The sequence below is a fragment of the Crocodylus siamensis genome, chromosome 2, assembly GCF_052110815.1.
Source record: "Crocodylus siamensis isolate JL-2025a chromosome 2, ASM5211081v1, whole genome shotgun sequence".
In the NCBI taxonomy this organism is placed as follows: Eukaryota; Metazoa; Chordata; order Crocodylia; family Crocodylidae; genus Crocodylus; species Crocodylus siamensis.
The window spans coordinates 258,471,918-258,497,937 of record NC_143396.1 but is presented as its reverse complement, the minus strand read 5'-3'; the positions used below and the strand labels follow the sequence as shown (position 1 = coordinate 258,497,937).

At 44.9% G+C, this 26,020-nt stretch overlaps 1 pseudogene; it reads right to left on the bottom strand.

Moving 5' to 3' along the window:
- Window positions 1–24,390: 24,390 nt before the first annotated feature.
- LOC149872099 (uncharacterized) lies at window positions 24,391–25,578 on the bottom strand (annotated as a pseudogene).
- Window positions 25,579–26,020: the final 442 nt, after the last annotated feature.

The following is a 26,020-nucleotide window of genomic DNA, read 5'->3' as shown; positions in this document are numbered from 1 at the left end:
GGCAATATCCTGAGGAATACCCAGCATGGGTTTGTTGCGGGTAGGTCTTGCTTGACCAACCTCATTTCCTTTTTTGATCAGGTGACGTATCACCTGGACAAGAGGGAAGAGATTGACTTTAAAAAAGCCTTCAATCTGGTATCCGACGATCACCTCTTGGCTAAACTGGCTAACTGTGGCCTTGACATCACCACGATCCACTGGCTGGGGAACGGGCTCTGCAGTAGGACGCAGAGGGTGGTGGTTGATGGGAGCCAATTATCTTGGTGCCCTGTGACAAGTGGGGTCCCACAAAGCTCTGTCCTAGGGCCTATACTGTTTAACATCTTCATCAGTGATGTGGACACTGGTGTCAGAAGCAGACTGGCCTTTGTGTCTACCCCAAGCAGTTTTGTTTTTATTTAGGGGAGACCTTGAAGGTCTCCAAAGTTACATATAAAGCTGGAGTTCCCAGTTCTGTAACATAAGTCTCTGTTCTCTGTTTCTTATAGCTTTCCTTTCTTGGTTTCAGGTAAAAATAAAAATATAGTCTATATAGCCCCTTTCTACCTAGGCTCACAGAACACAGACATATTTTTGAGCTATTCAAATGTTTTGCACACTGTTCCTGAGGACAGTGTCTCTGTCTTTGCCCCACACCTTTCTTCTCCCCTCTCCACTGCCCCTCCTCCCACCCCCAGCCAAGAAACGGTAAAAAAGTTTTTCTTGATTTTTCTCATTTTTAAGCTCCCATGGTCAATTCTCTATATATAGACTCTATTCCTCTTTCCACTCTTCTGCAAAATTGCTGCTGCTGCTTGGGTGTTCTTGGTCAGGAAATCCAGCAGTGGATTTTGGCCTCTCTAAGCACCTCTTTATTGCTTGTTTGTCTGGTCTAGCTGCTCCTTTATTTTCTTATTGATCACAGTCTTTGCTGCATTTATAAGCCAAATGGATGAATGCCACTGGTTTTCATATACTGTGTAGAAGGTAATGACATAAAAGGGCTCTATGTAAACATAAACTGGCTCTTTATTAGGAAACCTATACAAAGACACTGCAAAAAAAGATAGCATTATCTCATTACAAACACTTAATAACTTCCCAATGCCTTCTTTACACACTTCCCTTCTACAACCTGAGCTCTTCCCTTCAAATTTCATGCAGTTGCTATAAAGGCTGCTATTCCCCACTCCCAAACTAAAAAGACCCTTACACTTTCCAAAGAGTTGAAGATACAAATTGCCTCCTTCGTGCTATCACACATCAAACCCAATCTGAACTAGATTCTGGAAAATAACAAGATTAGCCATCTGGGACCCATGTGAAGACATGCTGTTAAATGTCATCAACATACGGACAGCACTGTAGCCCAACCATCAACCTCAGCAGCTTCACATGCACATTGGACAGAAGAAAAAAAACTTAGCACATTAGAGAGATCTTTATATTGATAATGAGGGCTGATGGCTCAGTGGGCAGATAGTTAAAACTTTCACAAACATAGTGTCATAGAAATCTTTTCATTAAACCAAAACAACAACAAAACTATGGGCAAGGCAAAGATGAGATTGCTTTGTATTCAACCATTTCCTTTAGATGCTGATACCTGGCAATTGCAATATTGTGCTAACATATAAAGCAGTTGCAAGTTTTCATTTTATTGGCCGAACAAATTTAAGTGAAAAATGTTAACAAATACCTTAAAAAGGAAAGTGAATGAGATAATTAAATTTAGTTCAGTTTCAATCCACTTGGACATTAATGATAACACAGCAAGCAAATGTACGTTTTAAAAATATTTATTTTAACTTTTTGGATGATTATCTGATTAAATGAATACCTATGTTATCTCACATACTGCTGAAAGGGGCCAGAAAGAATTCAATATTCATGATTACTGTGCTTCCTGGATGCTTTTGATTTTATATGGACACTAAGCCATTCAGGAACCCTGAGGACTTCTGGTTAATTCCCAGTCCAAACAGGCTAATTTCCTTAATTTCAAATCCACACACAAAATGTGTTTATTATCCAGATATAAATAGAAAACCAAGAATATTTCTTTAAAAAGAAAAGTCAGCCTTTAATACTATTGTAGACAAGATGGCTGAACAGGCCTATTGCTTAAAACTTTAGATGTCTTGAATCACTTAGGGCAGGGTTGTCAGCTGGGGGTAGGCATACCCCCGGGGCATGAATGACTCATGCCCCCAGCAGCTGTGGGGACATAGCGGCAGTGGGAGTGCAGCAGCGGTGGCAGAAGTGGTGGAAGTGTGGCTTCAGTAAGCGGGGGAGCTCCCTCAGATGCCACCAGTGCTGTTGGCAGCCGGGGATGGGGGTTTGGGGAGTACCAATCAAGGGTCAGCGACCACCCGCAGCTACCACCTGGCAGTGGCCAGCACAAATTGCGGACTGCCCGCAGACACCACCAGCAGTATCAACAGCTGGGTGGCAAGTAGTGACCGCCCACAGGCACCGCCAACATTGTCTTTTTGTAGGGGGTGCACCTCTACACTCAGGAGGTGCATGTACACCCCCCCCAGCTCCTTGTCCAGCCGACGGGGGTACACTGCTCTATGTCCAGCTGCTAGATGTTCACGGATCCAAAAAGGTTGAAAACCCCTGATTTAGGAGATTAAAAATATATGTATATATATGCATACACACGTATTACTTTAATGCTTTGAATGAGCAACAGCAAATGAAATCCAACTGCATGTTTAATTTAAATATGTTTATTTTCTTTAAATGGAAAGAAACATATCTGAAGGGTTATTCCATGCATAACAAAAGTGTTAGCTGCTTTTGTTCACATTAAGTTACATTCTGCAATGTTCATTAGGTCTTAGGTCCATTTCTTCTGGACAGCAGCAGAGGAAATCCATCAGCCAATGTATTACACGAAGGGTTAGAGTTTGCCTAGCCAGATTATCCATGTCCTGACTCTGTACTGTTTTCTACCACACCTAGAAATTTGCACAAATGAGGAAGGGGTATAAAATGATACAAAATCAGAATGGAGCAATTTACAATTATTTTACACTGTTTCAGTACACTGTGGAAGATAGATTTACCCTCAACATCATGATTTGCACAGGTCTAAATAATTCTGAAGCAGTGATGGGTAATTAGTTCAGCTGATGGGCCATTTAATGAGTTTTAGTGAGGTGTTGAGGGCAGCGCACACACCATCTTTGAGAAGATATCATTTTAACAAATTATAGGTAAAAAAATCATATATCAAAAATCAAACATCTACTATAACATACTTTAATTTTATTTCAAAAAATATTTTTTCCTAATTTATGTGTTTTTGAGTAGTGTATATAGAGGCAATTACATAATAGCTCAAAATAAAGTCTTACTCTTGTATACGGTGGAGTTGGGGAGGTTGAGGGGAGGTTTGTGTGTGGAGGAGGCGGGTATGCACATGTGTGGGGAGGGCTGCCTGCACGCTAGGTCCTGTAAGGCAGCTAGGGCTGGGGGAAGGAGGAGGGCAAGGGATGCATGCAGCAGAATTTACCTGGGTGGTGGAGTGCGGGTGAGGTCCATCACCCCACCATGCAGCCCACAACTGCCCCTGTGGCACTCCATGTGACTGCTTCTGCCTAGGATAGCCCATACCGCACTCCTGTCTGCATCTGCTGGAAGCCCCAGCCCCAGCTAGCGCACACAACTTCCTGGCCACCCGCAGGTGGCTGCTCATTGCACCAGGCAGTCAGTGTTGGTGGAAGGTGGCTGGGAGCTGGAGCCCCATGCACTGAGGGGGCAGGAATCACCCAGCTGCAGCTTCCCCACCACATGGCTAGGTGTTTGCTGCCTGGCATGCATCCCCATGGCCACCATTGATTCCCCATAGTACCTGCTACCCAAAGTGGTGCAGCAGGGACAGGAGAAGGAGGAGCAGCTGCTGAAGGCAGGGGGACCCAAACAGCACTCAAGCCAGATCCAATCAGTTGGCAGGCTGGATCCAACCCCTGGATCATATTTTGCCCACCCCTGCTCTACAGGGTGCAAGGCAGCAGCAAATTAGGCCCCCATCATCTAGCATCGGGGTCAGCAACATACAGCCCATAGGCCAGATCTGGTTTGCAGAGTCACTGGGTCCAGCCTGTGCAGCTGTGCAGGACTCTGGTGGCAAAGGGGCTTTACCTACACTAGAGCTAGAAGGCAAGAATCTGTACCAGGCCTGGGTGGTGGGAATGCCTGCACTGCATCTGGGGAACAGGGAGAAGCAGTGGTAGGGAAAAATCACAGTGTTGGTGGTAGCCAGATCAGAACACAGGCCTGCCTCAAATTGAACCTGGGTTTTCTGGGTTATGGCTACGAAAGGTAGCCAGCTACCAATCTAAGAGAGAATCTGAGTCTGGCTGTTAACAGGTTGAATGCACAGGACCCTCTCTAATAACTCTTTACAGGACCTGAGTGATAGCACATTATGCATGGGTGCTATGAATGAAATGATGAGACGAGTGATATAAGCTCCAGCCATTCCTGAGATATGGAGCCTGTTTAAATGCAATGAAGTGCTCAACCAATTGTGGCTGCAAGTTGAATACACAAGTCTTGTGTCATCAGCCTTTGTTGCTTAGTGCTTTACTTATTGTGTAATCAGAAGCAATCCAGATTAACAAGATCCCTCCAGCTCAGGTGATGGGAATGGCCTCATACATGTCCAAAATGCTACACTTTAGAAAGAAAGAAACACTGCAGCACTGATTTGAAAGATTAAGTTAAAGACTCATGCCTGCCTTCATTGTAGTCACTACATTATGAACAGCACTGCCATCAGTTTTGAGTGCTTAGCAACTAATTATGTAGGGAGTCCCAAAAATTAATGCATTAGATCATATTTCAATACACACTGTAAGGCTTTATAGAGAATCCTGTCTCCATATTATTATGCAGGGATAAACAGAATGTATGCAAACAGAATTTCAACCGTCAATTGAAAATCATGCCAATTAAAAGAATGTTTGCTGAAGACCATTTCATTAATTAAAAAACTATAATTCACTGGATAAATCTTGGCGTTCCAATGATGATTTAACCATGTGTAACAGGAGTGCCACTTTCGGAGCCTCTCCGGACTTGCGGCTCCGCCCTCCTGCAATGAGCCGATCGCCCGCTTACTCTCGCCTGCCACGCCTTGATCTTGCTTATAATTGATGAATGATTGGAATTAGCAGGAAGCTACCCATTTTTGTGCGCCCCGATGACAGGGGGCACCGTCTGCGGCTCCTTTTCCTCCCCTGCACCGCACTGTATTGGGCCATGTTATTAGGTCCCGGCCCTTTGTTTGCCTTCAGGGCTCCTCATCACCCCTTCTCACTCTCGGGGCTCCTCGCTGCCCCACAATGCCGGGGATCCTCACTGCCACCTTAGCTCCGGAGCTGGGCCAACATACCCCAAGCAAAGCTGTCCCCACTTGGGACCAGGAACCCCCAGATTATTGGGGAGCTCCCGTGAGGCCTCCTCACAACCCTACAGCCTCACCCGGTCCTCCGGTCAAACAAAACACAAACGCAAAGCCCCCAGGCTACAACATAAAAGCTAGACCATTCTGGTCCAAAAAAATAGAAATCTCTCCTTACCAAAGAGAGAGAACTCATCCACCCCCAGCAGGGACCGGGGTGTTCCAACCATCCGAGCTCTCCCCTCGCCCAGGCTGAGTTCCTCCTCCCTCAGCTGCTGGAGGAGAACTGCTCTCCTGGCCTTCTGCCTAGGCTTAAGAAGGGCTAAGCTCCGCCCCTTCCTGGATCTAGGCTTCCCTGGTTGCGCAACCAGCACCTGCACAGTCCTGGTGACTGGCAGCTGTGCTTCCCCTTTCCTGCCACTAGGGGTCTATCCCAAGCCATTTCTGCTCTCAGTCACAGAGCACCTGAGAGCCCTGCGACACCATGTTAAAAAGAAATGGATCTGGCAAAATTTTCCCCCTAAGTGCAGTTCAGAAAATTCCTGAACAATCTAGTATGATATGCAGTTCCTAGTCAACATGGAACCAGATCTGGGACATCAGTGTATGGTGTAGGCCAAGACTGAGATACAGCATCAGGTGAGTGTGAGGACCTACTATAAGAATATTTATAGTCCTAGACCAGAATGCCCAAGTCTTCAACTGGTATAAGCTAATGGTGAAGCTACATCATCTGAAGGTCCAGCCCAGAGCTGATATAGCAAAAAGAAGTCAGAGATCAGGAATGAAGCACAACAAAAAAATTATCAGAGGAAAGAACAGGAAGTGCTCAAATACCAAGTCAGTGGGCATAATATAAAAACCTTGATAGTCAAGATAAACATATTAAATAACAAAGGAAATTGCTGATGGAAATATGAATATGGTGCATCATCAGAACTTTGTGCTAAGAAAGCATGCATCCCAAGTGCCCACAGTAATGCCTCTCTGAATCCTGTTAGTCTCTTCCTGTTCAGGAGCATTAAATTCAGTCACAGATTTTAAAACAGTGAAAAAATGTGTTAAGTATGTTCTAACTTTGCACTGTGGAGGAAGAGTAGATATATTATCACCAATAAGGGGAGAAAAGATTATTAGGCTTAAGCGAGCCAATTTTTATAGGACTATAATCTTTGTATAGTGAAAAGGGGGCTGAGACTGGGGTTTCCTTGTATATGAACAGAGAGAATGTCCCTTAGTCATCTTCCAGTCATCACAATGCCAGGGAATTAACTTTATTATTACTGAAAACAAAGTATTCTGGCTGTCTACATGGCTCATGTCCATCTAAAATCATTTCTACAGCTTCTGTCTTCCCAGACTTGGGAGACAGCTCCAGCCAAATTAAAAAGGAAAACTAAAGAATGATTCTAGTCGCAACATCAGTTCTGAACTGAATGTTCCAGGAGGGTGACAGTGTTTCTATCATATTTTCAAAACAGAAGCACATACAAATTGTCACCTCACAAAATCCCTGTTATCCCACATTACCCTACCCACCTCCTAAGTGGGGTTACATGCCAGATTTCCAGCTAAGGCCCTTACTTTTGTGTGGACCGCTTTAAACATGATGGCCTGTTTTTTCAGACATGCTGAGATGCTCAAGTTCCATTTGAAGTCATGAAAGCTGTCCCACATTTCAGATCTGGCCCTACCTTATTTGCTTGAATTCATTAACTCAGTCCTTGTCAGAGTCAGGAAGAAAGGCCAACAGTATTTAGAAACCAGAATGGCTCTAGTCTCAAAACTAGGTATCTCTTGTCAATGATCTATGACTATTCAGGAAAACCTTAGCACATAGGGGCAGATCCATATCTACCACAAATGCATCTCAATCTAGGAGTAACAATGCATAAAGTGCGACTCCTTGCAGGCCATAGACCTAGAAGGGAAGGATGCGTCAAAGAAGTGAACTGACAACTCCAGCGGTGGTGCTACCGAAAGGACTTTGGTTTCTTTGACCACAGCACACACTTCAGGGAGAGAGGACTCCTGGGAAGAGACAGCATCCACCTCACATAGTCCCTGTTCTCGACCATAATGGTTGACCTTCTAGATAGGGCTTTAAACTAAGATTGCCAGGGGAATTGGAATCACCAACTGGAGCATGCCCAGGGACCAGCATACAAGAAAGCTGTGAAGTCGGGGACACTAGGAGCTCTTGCAAGAGCTGAAGGAATGATTCTCAGTCAGCATGACAGCAAAACGAGGATCTCAATTGGAAGACAGGTGCCTGTACACTAATGACAGGAGCATGGGGAACAAGCAGGTGAAGATAGCCCTCCTACTCTCCAGTGGGCATTACAATCTAGTAGGGATTACAGAGACCTGGTGGGACTCCTCACATGATTGGAATGTAACCATAGAGGGCTACCCCCTGCACAGAAGGGACTGTAGGGAAGAAAGGCAAAGGTGTAGCATTCTGTGAGGGAGCAGTACACCTCCTTGGAGGCCAGCACTGGCTCCAAAGAAGAGCAGCTCGAAACCCTCTGGGTCAAACTACACGTGAGTGGGGGAGGGGTGTTGAGCGAGACCTAACTGTAGGTGTATACTACAGACCACCAAGCCAGGAGGAGAAGCTCAACTTGGAGTTCTCTCAAGAACTGGCAGAGGCCATGCATGCATGGCACATGGTCATCATGGGTGACTTCAATTACCCAGACATCTCTTGGGAGGAACACTCAGCTAAGTCAGATTGGTCACGTTGCTTCCTGACCTGTATCAAAGAGCTCTACCTGACTCAGGAAGTGCACAGTCCAACCACAGGTAATGCTTTCCTAGACTTGATCTAGGCCAAAAGAGATGATTTGGTGAAAGGCTTGAATATAGAGGGTAGCCTGGGCGACAGCAACCATGTTCACTGTCCATTGCAAGGCTAGCAAATCAGCTAGCAGAGTTATAGCATCCTAGAAGCTAGGGTCAGAAGGGACGTCAACAAATCATCAAGTCCAACCCCCTGCCTAGGCAGGAAAGAGCATTAGGGTCAGACAACCTCAGCCAGGTGCCTATCTAGCCTTCTCTTAAAGACCACCAAGATAGGGGAGAGCACCACCTCCCTTGGAAGCCCATTCCAGATTTTGGCCACCCTCACCATGAAGAAGCTTTTCCTGATATCCAGCCTAAATCTGCTGTCTGTCAGTTTTGTGACCATTGTTCCTTGTTACCCCTAGAGATCTCTGATCCCTTGCTGCATCCCCCTAATGAATTTGTAGGCAGCCAAAAGATCACTTCTCAGCCTTCTCTTGCGAAGGCTGAAGAGCTCCAGCTCCCTCAGTCTCTCCTCACAGGGCTTGTCCTGTAAGTCCCTAACCATATGAGTGGCCCTCCTCTGGACCCTCTCAAGTCTATCCTTCTTGAAGTATGGCATCCAAAACTGGATGAAGTTTTGGACTTCAAAAAAAGCAAATTTCAACTGGCTCAGGGCAATAGTACGGGAAGCGCTGCAGGACCAAGGACTGAAGGTGAAAGGAGTGCATGAAGAGTGGTTGTTCCTCAAGGGCATGATCCTCAAAATACAAAAGAAATCTATTCCCATGTAGAGGAAAGGTATCAGAAGTGCTGGTAAGCCCTCTTGGCTTAAGAGGGATATCATGGTCCTCTTGAAGAGAGCACCATACAAACAATGGAAGCTTGGGACAGTTCCCAAGGAGGGCTATACAACAACAGCCTGCACTTGTAGGGAACAGATTAGAAAGGCTAAGGCAGTGCCTGAATTTAAACTAGCAACAGAAATCAAGGACAATAAAAAGTCCTTCTTTAGGTATGTAGGAAACAGGAGGAAAACAAATGGAAGCATGGGGCCATTGCTTAACAACTCAGGACAGCTGGTTACCAATACCCAGGAAAAACCTGAACTCTTGAATGACTACTTTGCTTTGGTATTTCACTGGACTAAGGGGAAAAATCACACCAGATAAGATTCAAAATGGTCATGGTGGGAATGACCGCCTTCCTACTGTTGACATTGGACTGGTGCATGATCAGTTAGAAAAGTTAGAGATTTAATAAGTCAGCAGGACCAAATGAACTTCATCCAAGAGTGGTGAAGGAGCTGGCTGAAGTCATCGTGGGACCTCTGCGAAACTCTTCCAAAATTTGTGGTGCTTGGGGGAGGTCCCTGAAGACTGGAAGGGGGGCAATGTTGTGCCCATCTTCAAGAAGGGGAGGAGGGACCCCAGGCAACTATAGGATAGGCCAATTAGCCTAACTTCTATCCCAGAGAAAATCCTGGAAAAATTAATCAAGGAGTCAATGTGCAATACGCTTACAGAAGCTAGGATTCTGAATGACAGCCAGCATGCCTTCATTGTGGGCAGGTCTTGTTTTACCAATCTCATCTCCTTCTATGACTAGGTAACTCACTACCTGTATAAGAGCAAGGAGGTCAACATTGTATACCTAGCCTTCCAAATAGCCTTTGATCTAGCATCCCATGATATTCTCATGGGAAAGTTGGAGGACTGTAGGCTTAACTGCTTGACAGTTGGGTAGGTAGGAAGCTGGCTGTGGGGTAGGACCCAGAGAGTTCTAATGAACAGATCTATGTTGTCCTGGCGAGAAGTGACCAGTGGTATCTGTCAGGGATCCGTGCTTGGTCCAGTGCTTTTCAATATCTTTATCAATGATTTGGATGTGGGGGGGGGCAGGGGAAGAGCTCACTGGCCAAGTTCGTGGATGACACCAAGTTATGGGGGAGTGAGGTCACGCTTGAAAATAGGCTGCAGATACAGGCAGACCTAGACAGGCTGGCAAGTTGGATGGATTGGAACCAGATGAAGTTCAATACTGAGAAGGTAGTAAAGTGCTCCATCTGGGGTCAAAAAAACCCCAATATACTTACAAGCAGGGCAAACAATTCTCTGAAATGCATCAGCTGATACATCTCAAGCAAAACCAAGGAAGTGATTCTTCTGCTTTATTCAGTATTAGTGAGACCACAGCTGGAGTACTGCATCCAGTTCTGAGTGCTGCACTTCAACAAGAACATGGAAGAACTTGAGAGAGTCCAGAGAAGAGCCATCTGTATGATCAGAGACTTGCATGGCAAGCCATATGAGGAAAGGCTTCAGACTTAAAAAAAAGAAGGCTGAGAGGGGACTTCGTAGCAGCTTACCACTATATCAGGGGAATACATCAAGGGCTCAGTGAACAACTGTTCACCAGGGCACCCTTGGGGGAAACCAGGAGTAATGGCCACAAACTCCTGGAAAACCATTTCAGGCTTAACACTAGGAAAACCTTCTTCAGTCAGGGTGTCCAGACTGTGGAATAAACTCCCTCCAGAGGTGGCGCAATCACCTACCCTGGAAATCTTCAAGAGGAGACTGGACGGTTACCTCACTGGGGTCACATGACCCCAGTTATCTTTCCTGCCTAGCACAGGGCTGCTGGACCCAATGACCCAACGATCTTGCAAGGTCCCTTCCAGCCCCTCACTATCTAGGAATCTAGGAATCTTCAAGACAGCAATCCAAATTAGGCCCTAGGGCTTCCTAACAGTAAACCCATTCACCTTCCAGGAATTGTCCAGTTACCCAAGTCACTCAACAGGGATATGCCAACAGGAAATGGAAGGTCTGAACTCCTGACTTTACTCAGAGTTTAGGCATTACTAGCAGCAGCACCAAGTTCAACATAAAGCATATCATCAACCCACCTTTAAATACTGATATTGGGAGTGCTACCCTCCTATTGCCCATTAACCTTGTGGTTGTCTAACCACGCATTTGCCTAAGAAGCAGGAGACCTTGGTTCTAAGTTCTTTCATTCTCAGAAATTTCAAAGCCACATCTTCCACTGCTCAGGAGAGTGCCCTATCCATCAGGCTGTGGCTTCACCTGGTTGGGCCTCCTATCCTTCCTGTGGATGCTGGCTCACTGAGCAGCCAAGAATGCAAGGTTCATGGGGGACAGAAAGAAAGCAGGCAAAAAGGAGTGTGACTAATGCAGGGATATGGCACTCTTTTGGAAGGGAGGAATCCTACGTTCTGGCCTAACCTTCTCAGATACATTGTACGCTCTCCAGAGTACTGGATGATGTGGACTTGAATCTCTTTAGAGTGATGAGGGCCATAGGTAACGCATAGGGGCTGCACGTGCACCAGGTAGCGGGGCAGGCAGAGCACTGGTACCCCCCCAAGAAGGGCTGCTGGCACTTCCAGGCGCGCCACCAACACTTTCAGTCTCAGCCTCTGGTTCTTGGAGGACACCTCCCCTCCTGCTGACACCACCGTGACTGCCTGCAGACAGTCCCCACCCCACCAACAACACCTGCGTTGCCACCTGTAGGTGGTCACCATGCCCCCCCAACCTCAGGAGGCACACATCACCTATGCCAAAAAAGCCTAAATCTCCCATTTCATGGGCAAGTACACTTGCTATCAGGTAAAAAATAGGTGGCAGCATTAGTATCATCTCCTCTTGATGTGCAAGTATGCTCAGCACCAATCAGCACTTTGACCTTACCTAAGGAATCAAGTACTTAGGTTAAGTTTATTTTCCCTGCAACATTGATCTGCAGGAAGGCAGAGCTTAGGTAGAAGTGAGACTGGTGGCTGGTCTGGATCACCTCAGTGCATGCACAGCCACCCAAGTCTAGATGGCTAGGGATCTTCCCAGGCCAAAATAGAAATGCTTAATAAATCTAAACACTTAATAGTCTTGCAGCTGTTGGGGAGTGTTGACTTGGATCGCTGTGTCACAGGCATGACATGTTGGGTCAGTATTCAGAAACAAAAGTTTTACAATACCCTAAGTCCAGAAGTCAAGCTGATGATCAGAGTGACAGGTGTCAGTCCAAAACCAATGCTTCATCATGCCAGGGAAATCAAGCTAGTCCATGGTCAAGGCCAAAGGTCAGAAGCCAAGGAATACAGCATGCAGGATAAGGTAAGCAAGAGTGAGATCCAGGAAACCAAGGCTGGAGACAGGGCTGGAGGATCCATGGTAGAGGTAGGACACAAGCAAGGCACACGCCAGGCAGCAGGTCTGGGGCAGGGGCAGAACAGGAACAAGTCACAACCAAAGTACAATCAAGGCAGGCACAGAAGCAGGAGTACTGGAGTCAGGTACAGCAGTCCACAGCAGAAGCACTGTATGTGCAGGGACAGAGGCCTGTAGGAAGGTTTTATAGCCCTCCCATCAGAGCCATGTGCTCCCATTGGTTTCCCCCAGTCACCTAATCCTCCACTGGGACCCTCATGGAGATGGGCAGGCTGGGTTGGGTGTGGCACCCTGCTAAGTGTTTAGTATCATCGAAGCCCAGGTCTGAGCCTGGATAGACCCAGGTTTGAGTCCAAGGAGTCCTGACACTGTTTGTTACAGTGACTTCTGTGAAGTAAGATCAGTTAGACTTTGGTTTATCATCAAAATGTCAACCTACCCCTCGTACAAAGCATTTCCATTGCTGTTTCAGGGGCAACTGGTGGGGCTGGAGCTATACTTCTTGTTAGAACAAGATAATAATGGAGAGGATAATATAAAAGAAAGATGTATAGAGGGAAATGGGATTTTAATACTCCTCTCTCTGTGTTTAGCTGCAGGGGTAAAATATGCAAATGAACGACAGGGTCTTAAGAAGTTACTAATGTCTCTCCTCTGAGTAGAATATTTAATTGCATGCATCTCCCACTGAACACTCATTCATTTCAATGAGGAATGCAGGCCATTTTGGAGTGGGGAGGAGAGAACTAACCACTTCAGACAGTTTTCATTTTTAATCTTAGATGTATGCAGCCATTTCCATTAGCCTTGAATGCGCGGCCTCGGCTCGCTTCACTGCACTTCGTTAGCATCAGCAAAAAACAATGTGCACATGCTCACAAAGAGAGATTTTGCAGATCATTTGCCTAGCATGTGTAGTTCAGTAAAAAGAGCAGGAACAATCACAGGAATTACATTTAAGAGTAAAGAAAGAAAAAAAATAATGAGGTCATACAACCACTTATGCTAATATTTTACCATAATTTCTCCTAGTTGACACTAAATTACTAAAAGGCAACTAAATTTTAATAACAGCGTTATGTCTACTGGAACAGCACAATATGAGACAGGTATTAGAGGGATCACAGCAATATAGATATTTGAATTTTTTTTAAAGAGTAACATGTCCAGCAATTCAGTTCGCCCCAGTTCTTGCAATACAGAATAAAGACTTTACTGCTTCTGTTTTCATTAGATATCACCAAGGTAATGCCTTTCACTTCTACAGTACCAGATAAAATTAGCTGTGCAGTTCCTACCTTTTGTCAGAGGGTCTTTTACTCTGCAACCCAATGGGACAGAACGCTGCAGCTGCAACTCTTAAATTCCGTCACAATGGTCATTCATCCTGCCCTCATTTCCATCCCCATTTCTCAATGCAAATATACACAGCTGCAGCTAATAGTTGAAAATATTTCCATGAAATATGTGATGACTACCTCAAGAGCTGACTCCATTTTTCAGTCTATTCTTTTTACCTGTTTACCAGCCCAAACCCTCCTTCCCCACCTGTGTAGGAGAGGGACAAGCTTGCAGCTAGATTCAGTCTTGGATACTGCACCATTCTTTAACAGTTAAGCTTATTAACCTGCTTTTCTGGCTCCACTTTGACCTTTGGTTGCCAACTGGACTCGAGCTCTGATTCTCTGACTGCCACCTAGAGAACAGCAAAAAAGCAGGCACTGTACTCCAGATAACTCCCTCTTTCTCCAAGAAAGCTGGAGGTCAATAGTCAGCGCAGCAGACAGACAAAAATTAAAGTACCATTAATGAGCAGTTGTATTAAATTTTAAATGGACATTCACTCAAGCATAGTTACATTACTTTATAGAATCATAGAAAATTAGAGTTGGAAGAGACCTCAGGAGGTCTAGTCCAACCCCTGCTCAAAGCAGGACTAGCCCCAACTAGATCATTCCAGTCAGGCCTTTGTCAAGCTTGGCCTTAAAAACCTCCAAGGATAGAGATTCTCTAGGTTGCCCGTTCTAGTGCTTCACCACCCTCCTAGTGAGAAAGATTTTCCTAATATCCAGTCAAACTTCCCTTACTGCAACTTGAGATCATTTCTCCTTGTTCTATCATCTGCCATCACTCAGAACAGTCTAGCTCCATCCTCTTTGGAACCCCCCTTTAGGTAGTTTAGGACTGCTATCAGATCCCCCCTCAGTCTTCTCTTCTGCAGACTAAATAAGCCCAGTTCCTTCAGCCTGTCCTTAGAAGTGATGTGCCCCAGCCCCCTCACCATTTTTGTTGCCCTCTGCTGGACTTTTTCCAACTTATCCATATCCTTTCTGTAGTAGGGGGGCCCAAAACTGGACACAGTACTCCAGATGTGGTCTCACCAATGCAAAATAGAGGGGAATAATTACTTCCCTCGATCTGCTGGCAATCTCCTACTAATGCAGCCCAATATGCTGTTAGTTTTTTGGCAACAAAGCATATCATTGACTCATAGTCAGCTTATTGTCCACTGTAACTCCCAGGTCCTTCTCTGAAGAACTGCTGCTTAGCCAGTGGTTCCCAAGGCTGTATCAAGGCATGAGATTCTTTCATCCTAAGTGTAGGACTTTGCATTTGTCCTTGTTGAACCTCATGACATTTCTTTTGGCCCAATCCTCCAGTTTGTCTAGATCATTCTGAATCCTAGCCATACCCTCCAAAATGTATCTACTACTCCCCCAGCTTAGTGTCACCATGAACTTCCTGAGGGTGCACTCTATCCCATCTTACAGATCATTAATGAAGATATTGAACAAAACTGGCCCCAGGATCAATCCCTGGGGCACTACACTTGACACTGGCTTCCAACTAGACGTTGAGCCATTGATCACCACCCATTGACCATGATGATGCAGTTTATGCTTTATTCCCTTTATAAATTACTCACCAACTATCTGTGTTAGAAATGTAAAACTTTAATGAAATATAAAATTAAGAACTATAGATATATGTTAAAAAGTAAACTCTTTGTTCACAAAATGTACGGCCATGACACTAATTATTTTACTTTCACAATATTCCTGCTATATAAGTAGTTATTTTTACAGATAAGAAAACAGAGGCCCAGTGAAATTATTGGCCAGTTTTACAGCCTGGTCTTGATGACACCTCAATTTTCCTTTTATAAGATTTCAGGTCCACTTTTCTACCATGTAATAAGGTTCCCTTTAAGGCCTAGAGCCAGCCGTCTGTTTCAAAACATGGACCCCTTTAAAAACAAATAGTTTCTGGATGGTTCCACCAATAAGGCTATGGACCAACATTCAAAAAGCCTGAGCCTGAATTGATTCAATCTTTGCAGGTTAGTCTAACCTGCAGAGCATGAACCAATTTGTAAGTAGACAGACATTCACTTTTAAATCAAGAAATGCAGGCAGATGCCTGCAGTGGCTCAGGCTAGAAGCCAGGAGGTGCTAGAGCAAGCCCTCCCTTCCCTTTCACAATGCTAAGCTGAAGGGGTAGTGTGGCCAGGCCCTGCCAGGATGCTCTGATTAGGGAGGGGTTTAAACCCCCACCCTGCCTGTACAGTCCTAGGCTTTTCCTGGCTCGCTGCTTAAGGGGCAGGGAAGTATTGCCAGACCCCGGTCCCTGGCTAACACTTTGCAGCAAAGAAGGGGGAGCAGGAATGGGGGAAACTGCTTATGTGGACTGCATGCATCTGTTGATGATACTGAGCTTTTCAATCTCCCTCTCCCTGCTTCTTCATACTGTCTGCAGCAAACCTGACAGGCAAGCAAGCCAGCAAGGAGCTGATTACATAAAGCTTACCACAGCCCATCAAGAAAACAAAAGCCACTCTCATTAGCTCAAGTTCTTCTTAAACAGCTTTTTCCAAGGAAGAAATGGAAGGACATTACCAGCTGACCTGTTGATTAGCTCCTAAAAGCCCTAAGTGGACACTGTTCTGTCTGCCTTTGGCCCAGTGAAATTGGAGACAAACACACACAAACAGCTCTCAGCACTAGCTAACATGGGGGGTGGCATGACTATGACCACATTCAGGCTAGGGTCCATGCTATGGGAGAGGGGAGGGAGGAAAGGGGGGATCCCTGCTTGTGCAGCAAGCAGTGGGCAGGGAGTAGGGCAAGGGAAAGAGCAGGCAGATGCTGCTGTGCCTGCAATCTCCAAACTCCTCAGCCACCCTGAGCAGTGATAGTGCTCCAGTTGGGGAGGAGAGGGGTGGAGCCAGCCCTGCTCTCTGGAGCAGACAGCCCAGCCCAACCCAGCCTAGCCCAGAAAAGCATTCTTTAAATAATATCAAATGAATCTTTGGAAAATAGCAGGGGGTAAAAAGCACCCTGTTCAAATCTGCTGATGACACTAAGATGTGGGGGGATGTGGGCACGCTAGAAGGGAGCAATAGGCTACAATTGGACCTAGACAGGCTACAAGGGTGGGCGGATGAGAATAGGATGGGATTCAACACTGACAAGTGCAAAGTGATGCACCTGGGGAGGAACAACTGGCACCATACCTAGAGGTTGGGGAACTCCCCTCTTGTCAGCACAGAGGCAGAAAAGGATCTTGGAGTCATCATTGACTCCAAGATGAACATGGGCCAGCAGTGTGGGCATGCAGTCAGGAAGGCCAACGGCACCTTGTCATGCATCCACAGATGCATCTCGAGCAGATCCAAGGAGGTGATCCTCCCCCTCTATGTGGCACTGGTCAGGCCGCAGCTGGAGTACTGCATCCAGTTCTGGGCGCTGCACTTCAAGAGGGATGTCGACAGCATGGAGAGGGTCCAGAGGAGGGCCACTTGCATGGTGAGGGGGCAGCAAGGCAGGCCCTATGAGGAGAGAGTACAGGACCTGAACCTGTTCAGCCGCCACAAGAGAAGGCTGAGGGGGGATCTAGTGGCCTGTTACAAACTAGTCAGGGGGGATCAGCAAGCATTGGGGGAGTCCCTGTTCCCCCGAGCACTCCCAGGAGTGACAAGAAATAACGGTCACAAGCTGGCAGAGGGTAGATTTAGACTAGATATCAGGAGGCGCTACTTCACGGTCAGGGCAGCTAGGATCCGGAACCAACAAGAGAAGTGGTGCTGGCTCCTACCCTGGGGGGTTTTAAGAGGAGGCTAGATGAACACCTTGCTGGGGTTGTTTGACCCCAGTAATCTTTCCTGCCATGGCAAGGGGTCAGACTAGATGATCTACTCAGGTCCCTTCCGACTCTAGAAACTATGAAACTATGAAACTATTTCTCTCTCCTTATGTATAAACATTCTCTCCCTTCTGCATCTTCCTCTCTGGAAAATCCCCTCTACCTTAGCAGAACTCCTCTATCTATATATATCCCAGAGCACTTGCTTACCTAGGAGAATCATTAATCTTTTTTCTAAACCAATATTAATAATACCTTGCTCTTTATAACAGTTTTTCAGAAGCAAATATAAAAAAAAATCTGCTTAGGCTGGGAATGGCCTCTTCATCCAATGCAGAACAAGAGCTCCTTGTGGTATCAAATACTTGATAAAAGGCCTGCTTGCAGAATATAGCAGGGACATAGATAAATAGTGTATTACTTGGGGTTAGCTACAGATGACATTGCCTGCTGCCCTCACTTTGCTAGAGCACTTCATTATAGACCTGCAATGAAAAAGGCACATCTTTGTAATATAGTAACAATAACTGTACCTTTCATGCAAGGATCTGATAGCGCTTGATAAACAAGAAGGGCTTATCTGTAGCAATATGGGGTGCTGACAGATGTGGTGGGGAGGGGTGGGAAACAAACAGCGCCTTACTGGAAAAGGAATCAAGTCAGTCTGACCTGGCTACCCAGCATCTGTATAGCTTGTGTGCTTCAGCAGGGCTTTTTGGTGCTTTTATCTAATAGCTGATTCAATCAGCTATTAGATAAAAGCACCAAAAAACCTTGCTGAAGTGCGTGAGCTATACAGACGCTGGGTGAGCGGGGTCGAACTGACACAATTCCTATTCTAGGCATGTGCTGTACTTGGTGCAGGGGCGTGCCAAGCTAAAAGTAAAATGCCGTTTTGGTTTTTTCCCCCACATCTGTAAGCACCCATAATGACAATGACAATGCCAACAGTAACTCCTGGAGGTATTGTGCCTCTAGGACACTGATTCTCAATCAGGGTTCTGAAGGACCCTGGGGTGCCTTGAGATCTTTTCTAGGGTACCATGGGGTACCAAACAATATTAGCATTCTTAGGTGTGAAGAGATGATTCACACAATAAACCCAGAGATTTTGAATAGGAATTCACAGCGTTAAAAAGACTGTGACCTGATATGGTCTTTCTGAGTTCTCTACAATTGAAAAATGCTCTATTATATTTTATAGTCAAAAAATGAGTAAAAGCTAGGAGTTGGCATGTTTCTGAAAGGTGCTTCAAGTCTAACGAGGAGTCACCTGAATCTGAAGAGGGGTGCCTTGAGTCTGAAAAGTTTCAGAACCACTTCTCTAGGAGGCAAGTGGAACTGTAGCATCAGTGTCTTCCTGTAAACAGGCATGTGTGCACTTTATCCCTGCCCATGGAGCTAGCATAACTGGCTGATATGGAAGAATGTAAAGATGTGATCCTCTTCCCACCCAGGTACTGGTCACAGGGATAGATACAAGGAGCTCTTTGTCTGGTCCAAATCTAACCCTAATTCTCAAAGCACGCACACACGCAAAAGGTAGTTAAGCATAATTCCTCACTTTACCCGAGGGAACTTAGCCACAAAGAAGTGCTACTCAGAGAAAAGAATGCAAGAACCCTAATTATCATTCCACACAGCCCCTCTGTCATGCCTCTAAGACTGTTTGCTTTTAGCCACCCCAGAGTTCATGACTAGATTCTAACTATAACATTTAGTGTTGCTTTAATGTACACAATTAATGCAGGGCAGCCTATTATCTTTTGCTGCTTCATAACAAACTATTTAATGGTTCGATTAACAACTTTTAAGAATTGCTCCTCTAATTTCCTCTTTCAGCGAGTGTGTATTTATTTATTTTATTCCACTCTTCTGCAGACAAGTTTAACTGGGAGATATCCAATTAGCCAAGAATATTGCTTTCCCAAAACTTTGCCTAATGACTTATTCTTAATGAGAAACCCTAGGGTGTAAGATTCCCAAGTTTCAAAAGCTCTCTGAGAAATGACATTACTTTACAATGTGAACTTTGATCTATGTTAGTAAATTAATGACAGACTCATAACTGTATGTATTAAGGGGAAGCAGTTATAAACTAGTTGCAGGGGTCTTTCTCTCTCTATGTATATCTGTCTAGACGTTTATAATGCACACACATCAGCACATACTGTAGGAACCAAAAGTTTTCCAAAGATTCCTCTCATCGGCTTGGTTTAGCTACCACAACTTAATATACATTCTCTTTCTTTCTAACAAATAATATGATTTTCAAAATGGTAAACTAGTCTTTGAACAGTGCTATAAGGGAAATATTTCTTCCTGATCCATCTAACATCTCTTCCCAACCTTCTCTTGCATATACATATGCACACCAGGCTACATGGTCTGATCTGTTTTTGAAATGAGTCTCACAGCCTGGGCCTCTTTACCTGAGAACTCTGCAGCTCAAGTTTCAGTGTTACAGGCTCTTAGCATCAGCAAGAGGATCTGAAATGACTACATCCATTAGTTTTTGCTTGCATCATCACTGCTGAAGCCACAAAGAGTAGCTGGGCATGAGTCAAGGAACACCTGACTGCAAATTTAGCTGTCTGCCATCTCCACTCCATTTTAACTTCCCAAGCGAATCAGTTGTTTGCTCATTTTGTGTTCACTGTAGCTTTCATCTAGCCTTTCTAAACTGTGAGGATCAAATCAGGCACAGTATCCAAGCTACATTCATAATGTATTGCTGGGAAATACATGGGTAGGAAGCTTCTTCAGCTTGCAAAGATTGCAGCTGCCATCCAAGCTCTTATAAACATTCACTTCTTTCTATAAGGGCACTTTTTAGTGATTGTATATTTATCTCTGTACCACACACTTCCTGCTCCTCAAAATCCCACTATTCACTTATTACACTCATTACCTTTTTATAGTATCTGACATGCAAAGGCCTCAATGCACTCTACAAACATTAATAAGTTGAGCCTCACAACACCCCATGAGGTAGGAAAGCATCACTATCCTCATTTTGCAGATGGAAAGCCTGAGGCATTGAAAGGGTAAAGGACTTGCCTATACCAGTGACAAAGCTCAGAATGAAACTCAGGCCTGAGTGCTGTACTGTGCCCCCTAATTTGCCATTTTTGCTAATATGTGAAAGCTGCACCGAGTCAGACATGATAACTTACAGGCCATTTTCTGCATCAGCTGGTAAAGATGCATAGATACATAGAAAGCAGCATCAATCTATATACTCATTCAAAGAAAGCTCATTGGAAATAAACTAATTCATGAATTAAGGCACATCCATAAAGGGTAATTTGCTCTAATTGTACCAAATGGAGCTGATATCATTTTGCAGGTTCATCAGAAAAAAGCTGGACTAGTTCTGACAAGAGGCAAAAGATGTGATTCTGAATGGCTAATTTTCCCAGGGCGGCTTCCCAGAAGTCATGTGAATCAAAGCAATAAGCCAAAATTCTAACAAGACAAAACAGAACTTAAAAAGGCCAGTCAGTCATTCCTTTTCTCCAAACCAAATAACCACTCATTTCCACAAAGGTTCCTGTGGGATAATACAGGAATCAATTTTAGAATATGGTTTAGGGGGATTATCTCAGCACTGGTAGTGGTTGGACAGTCTTGGCTCTACCAGATTGCTGTAATGGAAGAAAAAAATCCTTTTCCTAAGGACCAGTCAAACCAGAACCAGAACAAAAGCAAGTTTTGAGTCAGGGAAGAATGTCTTTAAGATTCGAACTCCCAAATCAGAATCCATTTCATCGAGTTGGACACAGATCAGATCAATACCAGAAAAGAGGTTACTTTCCAGTACTAGTTAGCACATAGCTAATAGGCATGACAAGGGGTTTGACCCAAGAAAGAGGAGATCATATAAAATATGGGTTCTTGTCAGATTGCCACCATTTTCAGATGGCTATGACTGGTAAAAGTTTGGCACCTTTGATGCTGAACGCTCTGTGTAATTTAGCCTTGAATAAAACTTGAAATCTAATTGAGATCTACACCCAAGCATCAACTCTTAAGCTTGTCCCTATACAACAGGTTGGCAGCTAGGAATGATTAATGCAAAACTTCACCTTCCATCACTGAGAATTCTTCCACCCTACAAGTAATCTTAGGAAGATACCCGTCTTTCCATCGCCATCAATCAGATCAAAAATATTTCTTAATAAGCTTAAGCTATGTCCCCTCCTTTATGAGAGAATGCAGCATTGCTTATATGAAGCATTCAGAGGCAACCTGAACAGGGTGTGGGGCCCAGGGCTAATCTGCCCATGCGGGGCCCCACCCTCATGGACCCCAGACCCAAAGAAGCTGCCACCAGCAGCTGGACACAGAGCCGTTGCTCTGTCTGGCTCCACAGGGCCCCCCAAAGCATAGGGCCTGAGGCAGTCACCCCGATTTGCCCCCCTCTCCCGGGACAGCCCTGGCAGCATTAATAACCTGTAGCTGTGACAGGACTAGTGGTACAAAATCCCTGATAAGTAAACTCCACTAGCATTTGTGTTCTTATAGATAGGGACCTATCAAAATTGCTATACCACAATTTTTGCAGAAACTGCAATTTCAGATGGTCTCTGAAAAAAGGACATGCCTCATGAAATGTGTGGGCCCATGAAAAGGTGCACAGAGCAGGGAGGGAACAAGACAGGAAAGCTGCAAAACCAGAAAATGGCAGGAAACACTGGCGTTTGGAAGTACAGGGAGGAGGAGCAAATTGGAGGCTCAGTCCAGGAATCGAGGTGGCAGGGGAGGGTGAAGGGCAAAGGCAGCCCCACACTGCCACCTCCAATCCATTCCCTGTCATTTTGCACAACCCTGCCTCCCGTCCATAGTCCCAGTCCTTCACTTGCATAACCCCACCTCCAATCCCACCCTTCCACTCCTTTCCCTGACTCCTATTCCATCATTTCCCTACCCCCGCTCATCTCCTATCCAAGCCCTTCACTCTCTTGGGGAATCACTCCGCCTCCTTCTTTCCTCATTTCATTAGTTGCATAACCAACCCCCTGTAGAGACAGCTCTGCCCCACCCCACCCCACCTTTCTACGCCCTCCCCTTCCCCCTGCCCCGCCTGCCTTCCCCACCCCCGTTTTCCAAGACTGCAGGGCTTTTCATTGCTTGCTGGTAAGTTTGCTTGTTTTTGCAGTGAGCCGTTTGGGGAAGGCCCAAAACCATGGCTTAATTACCCTGATTAAGCTGAGGGAAGCCAAGAATCTATGCTTAATAACACATGGATTAATGCTTCCCCAGGTTTAATCAGGGTAATTAAGCCACGGTTTTGGGTCATGTGGCAACCTACAAGGAGGGGTGGGACTACTGGGGCCCCTTGGCCAATTAGAGGCATAGGTAGCCTGCTGTGCTTGGCCCACAAAAATGGCTGCCCAGTCCCTGATTTGCCTGCAAAATTGGCTGGCAAGCACCTTGAATTTGGTAGGTCCTGACTTATAGACTGTATTGAAGACCAACCATAAGGGAACAGTTGTGTTTTAAGTAACTAAAAATTAAAACAAAACAAAAAAACCCCAAAATATTGCCATTACTTTATTGTATCTCAGAACAACAGGCACTCTAGAGCTGTGAAGAAAGCACTTGTTGAGAGTCTTTCAAAAGATACAATTCTGCAGTCGGATTTTGGTTGTAGCCATGTTGGTCTAAGGACATAGGCAGGCAAGGTTCTTTGGGTAGATGTGATATCTCTTATTAGACCAACTGAGTAGTTGTAAAAAAGTTCTTAGCAAGCATTCAGGTGCAGTCACCCTTCATCAGGCATAAGGAGTTTCTGCTGGTCTGAGACTCCAAGGAATGAGAGAAGCTAAAAGTGTGGTAGGATGTCAGTGAAAATGTAAATATGTAGAAATACGTAAGACAAAAGGAAAAGCAGGGAAGGGAAGGGGGAAGAGAGCAAGGGGTGGAGGGGAAGCCATAGGGAGATGACAGAGATGAAATACAAGGTTAAAAAGAGGCAGTCTGTGAAAAAGGGAATAGGTGGAGATCAGGAAAGCAGCAATGCGAGAAGCTAAAACTGTGACAGGATGTCAGTGAATATATAAAAGGATAGAAGTGTTGGGGATGCCGACCCATCCCATGCCTTCAAAGAAGGCTGCACAGAATGCAAAGGCGGACATACACAAGGAAATAATCTGTTTAATGAGAGTACAGGAGACCCACGACCAATTCCCAGGACAGCTGTCTTGACCTGGGCAGGAGAGGTGCACATGCAGAGTTCAGTGGGTAGCAACCAATAAACTGTATACCCTGCCCCATATTCTAATATCTTCCCTTGTCATGTTTATGTCATGGCCAATCACCATTTCCTTTGCTACATATCATAGCTCCACCTTTGTTGTTGTGCTGTCTATTACAGTTAGTGGTATCTATCATTATCATATAATTATGCATACATATAAACTTTGTTCCACTATTGCACAGGTGCTCTCCTGGCTGGAGGTCACCCATAAGTTATCCTGTGATCCAGAGTTCCTCTTTGTGTATTGTTCCCTAATAAAATAGGGATTGGATTTTGCAACATTTGGACACTTAGTCTTGTGACTCTGGCTGTAATCTTGCATTGCCTATTCAGCATTTGCAATTAATTATTTGTATTCCCTTGTCTACAAGAAGTAGGGGAAAAATGGTAAAGCAGGGGAGGGAGGGAGAAGAAAACAGGGGACAAAAAAAGTCAAAGGGAAAACACTACAGTAGTAATAATGCAAGGTAAAAAAGAGGCTGGCAATAAACAAGAAATGGTAGGGAACCAGGAAGAAAAAGGGCAGAGAAGTGGAAGAGGGGAGGAGAAAAAGGGTGGCGGGGATAAAAAGGAATGTAAGAGGTCAGGTCAGGCAAGCATCATGTGAATCAGATGTCATGCAGGTTGTAATGTGTCATAAACCCAATGTCTATACTGAGTCCATGATTTTTAGTATCCCTTAGGTTGATATAGTGAAGTTTGTAGGCTCATCTACAAAAAGTGTGTTGTAAATTCCCTTTGAGGAGTAGAACTGAGAGATCGGAGGTGGAGTGATTGTCCTGTGAGAAGTGGGCCCCCACAGGTAATTGGATATTTTTGTCTTTGATAGATTTCCAGTGTGCGTTCATTCTGGTGTGCAGTCGTTTGGTTTCTCCTGCATATTTTCCATCAGTGTATTCAGTTCACTGGATGAGATATACTACATTTCTGGAGGTGCAGGTGTAAGATCCAGAAATGGTGATGGTTCTGTTGGGGGGTATAGTTATTGTGGAGGGTGTAGAGATATGTTAGCAGGTTTTGCATTTCTTGTCACGGCATGATCTGGATCCATTGGGTGTGGTTTGGGTCATAGGGAACTTGCTTCTGGTGATGAGGTTAGCAAGGCTCAATGCTTGTTTGAAGGCTAGGATGACTGGTTCTGGAAAGATCTCTTTAAGACCGGGGTCTTCTTCTAGGAAGGGTTGCAACTGTTCGAGGATTTTCTGTGTGGGTTCCAGGGAAGGGTGATATGTCATAACTAATGGTGTGCAATTTGTGGGGATTTTCTTTTTCTACTACAGAAAATCTTCACATGGTATCTGGGTGGCTCTTTCAAAAGTGCTATCTGTCTCTCTGGAGGAGTGTCCTTGTTGGCTGAAGGCCCTTTAGAATTTTGAGAGCTGGCAATCACAGGTATTCTCCTTGCTGCAGATTCAGTGGTATCATAGACTTTAGCTGTAAATTATAGCTTTCTTGGTGTGTTTAGGGTGATTGCTTGTTCTGCAAAAATATGTATGTTGGTCTATGGATTTCTTGTATACGGTGGTTTGAATTTTACCATCTTGGATATTGATCATGGTGTCCAAAAAGGAAATGCTGGTGTTAGAGTATTCAAGCAATAGTCTGAGGGAGGAGTGGTGATTGTTGAATTTTTGGTGGTTGTCCATCAGAGATTGCAGGGTTTTAGTCCAGAAGATGAAGGTGTCATCTATGTATCTCTGGTATAGTAAGGGGGTAACGGTGCAGTTCTTGAGGAAGTCTTCTTCTAGGTAGGCCGTAAAAAGGCTGGCATACTGGAGGGCCATTTTGGTGCCCATAGCTGTGCTCATGGTCTGGAACAAGCATTGGTTGTTGAAACTGAAGTTGTGTGTGAGGATAAAGTACAAGTTCAGTGATATCCTGAGGTCTGTATTCTGAGTTGTGATTGTGTTCTTGTAGATATGTGAGGCAGGCCTAGATGCCATCCTGCTTCTGAAAATCGGAGTAGGGATATTGGTGTATAAACTAGTGACAGCCATGGTGGCTAGGAGGGTATTGCTGGGAAGGTGATCTATGTTTTTGAGTTTTCACAGGAAGTCTATTGTGTCTTGGATAAAAAAATAGGTCTTTGGGTGACAAGCGGTTTTAAGATGGATTTGATGAAACCTCATATTTCTTCCATTAGGGTTCTATGGTTGGAAATGGTAGGGGTTTCCTTGTTTGTGGATTTTAGGAAGCAGGAAAGAAGACCCTGGATTGGGTAGAGGAGAGATCAGGGTC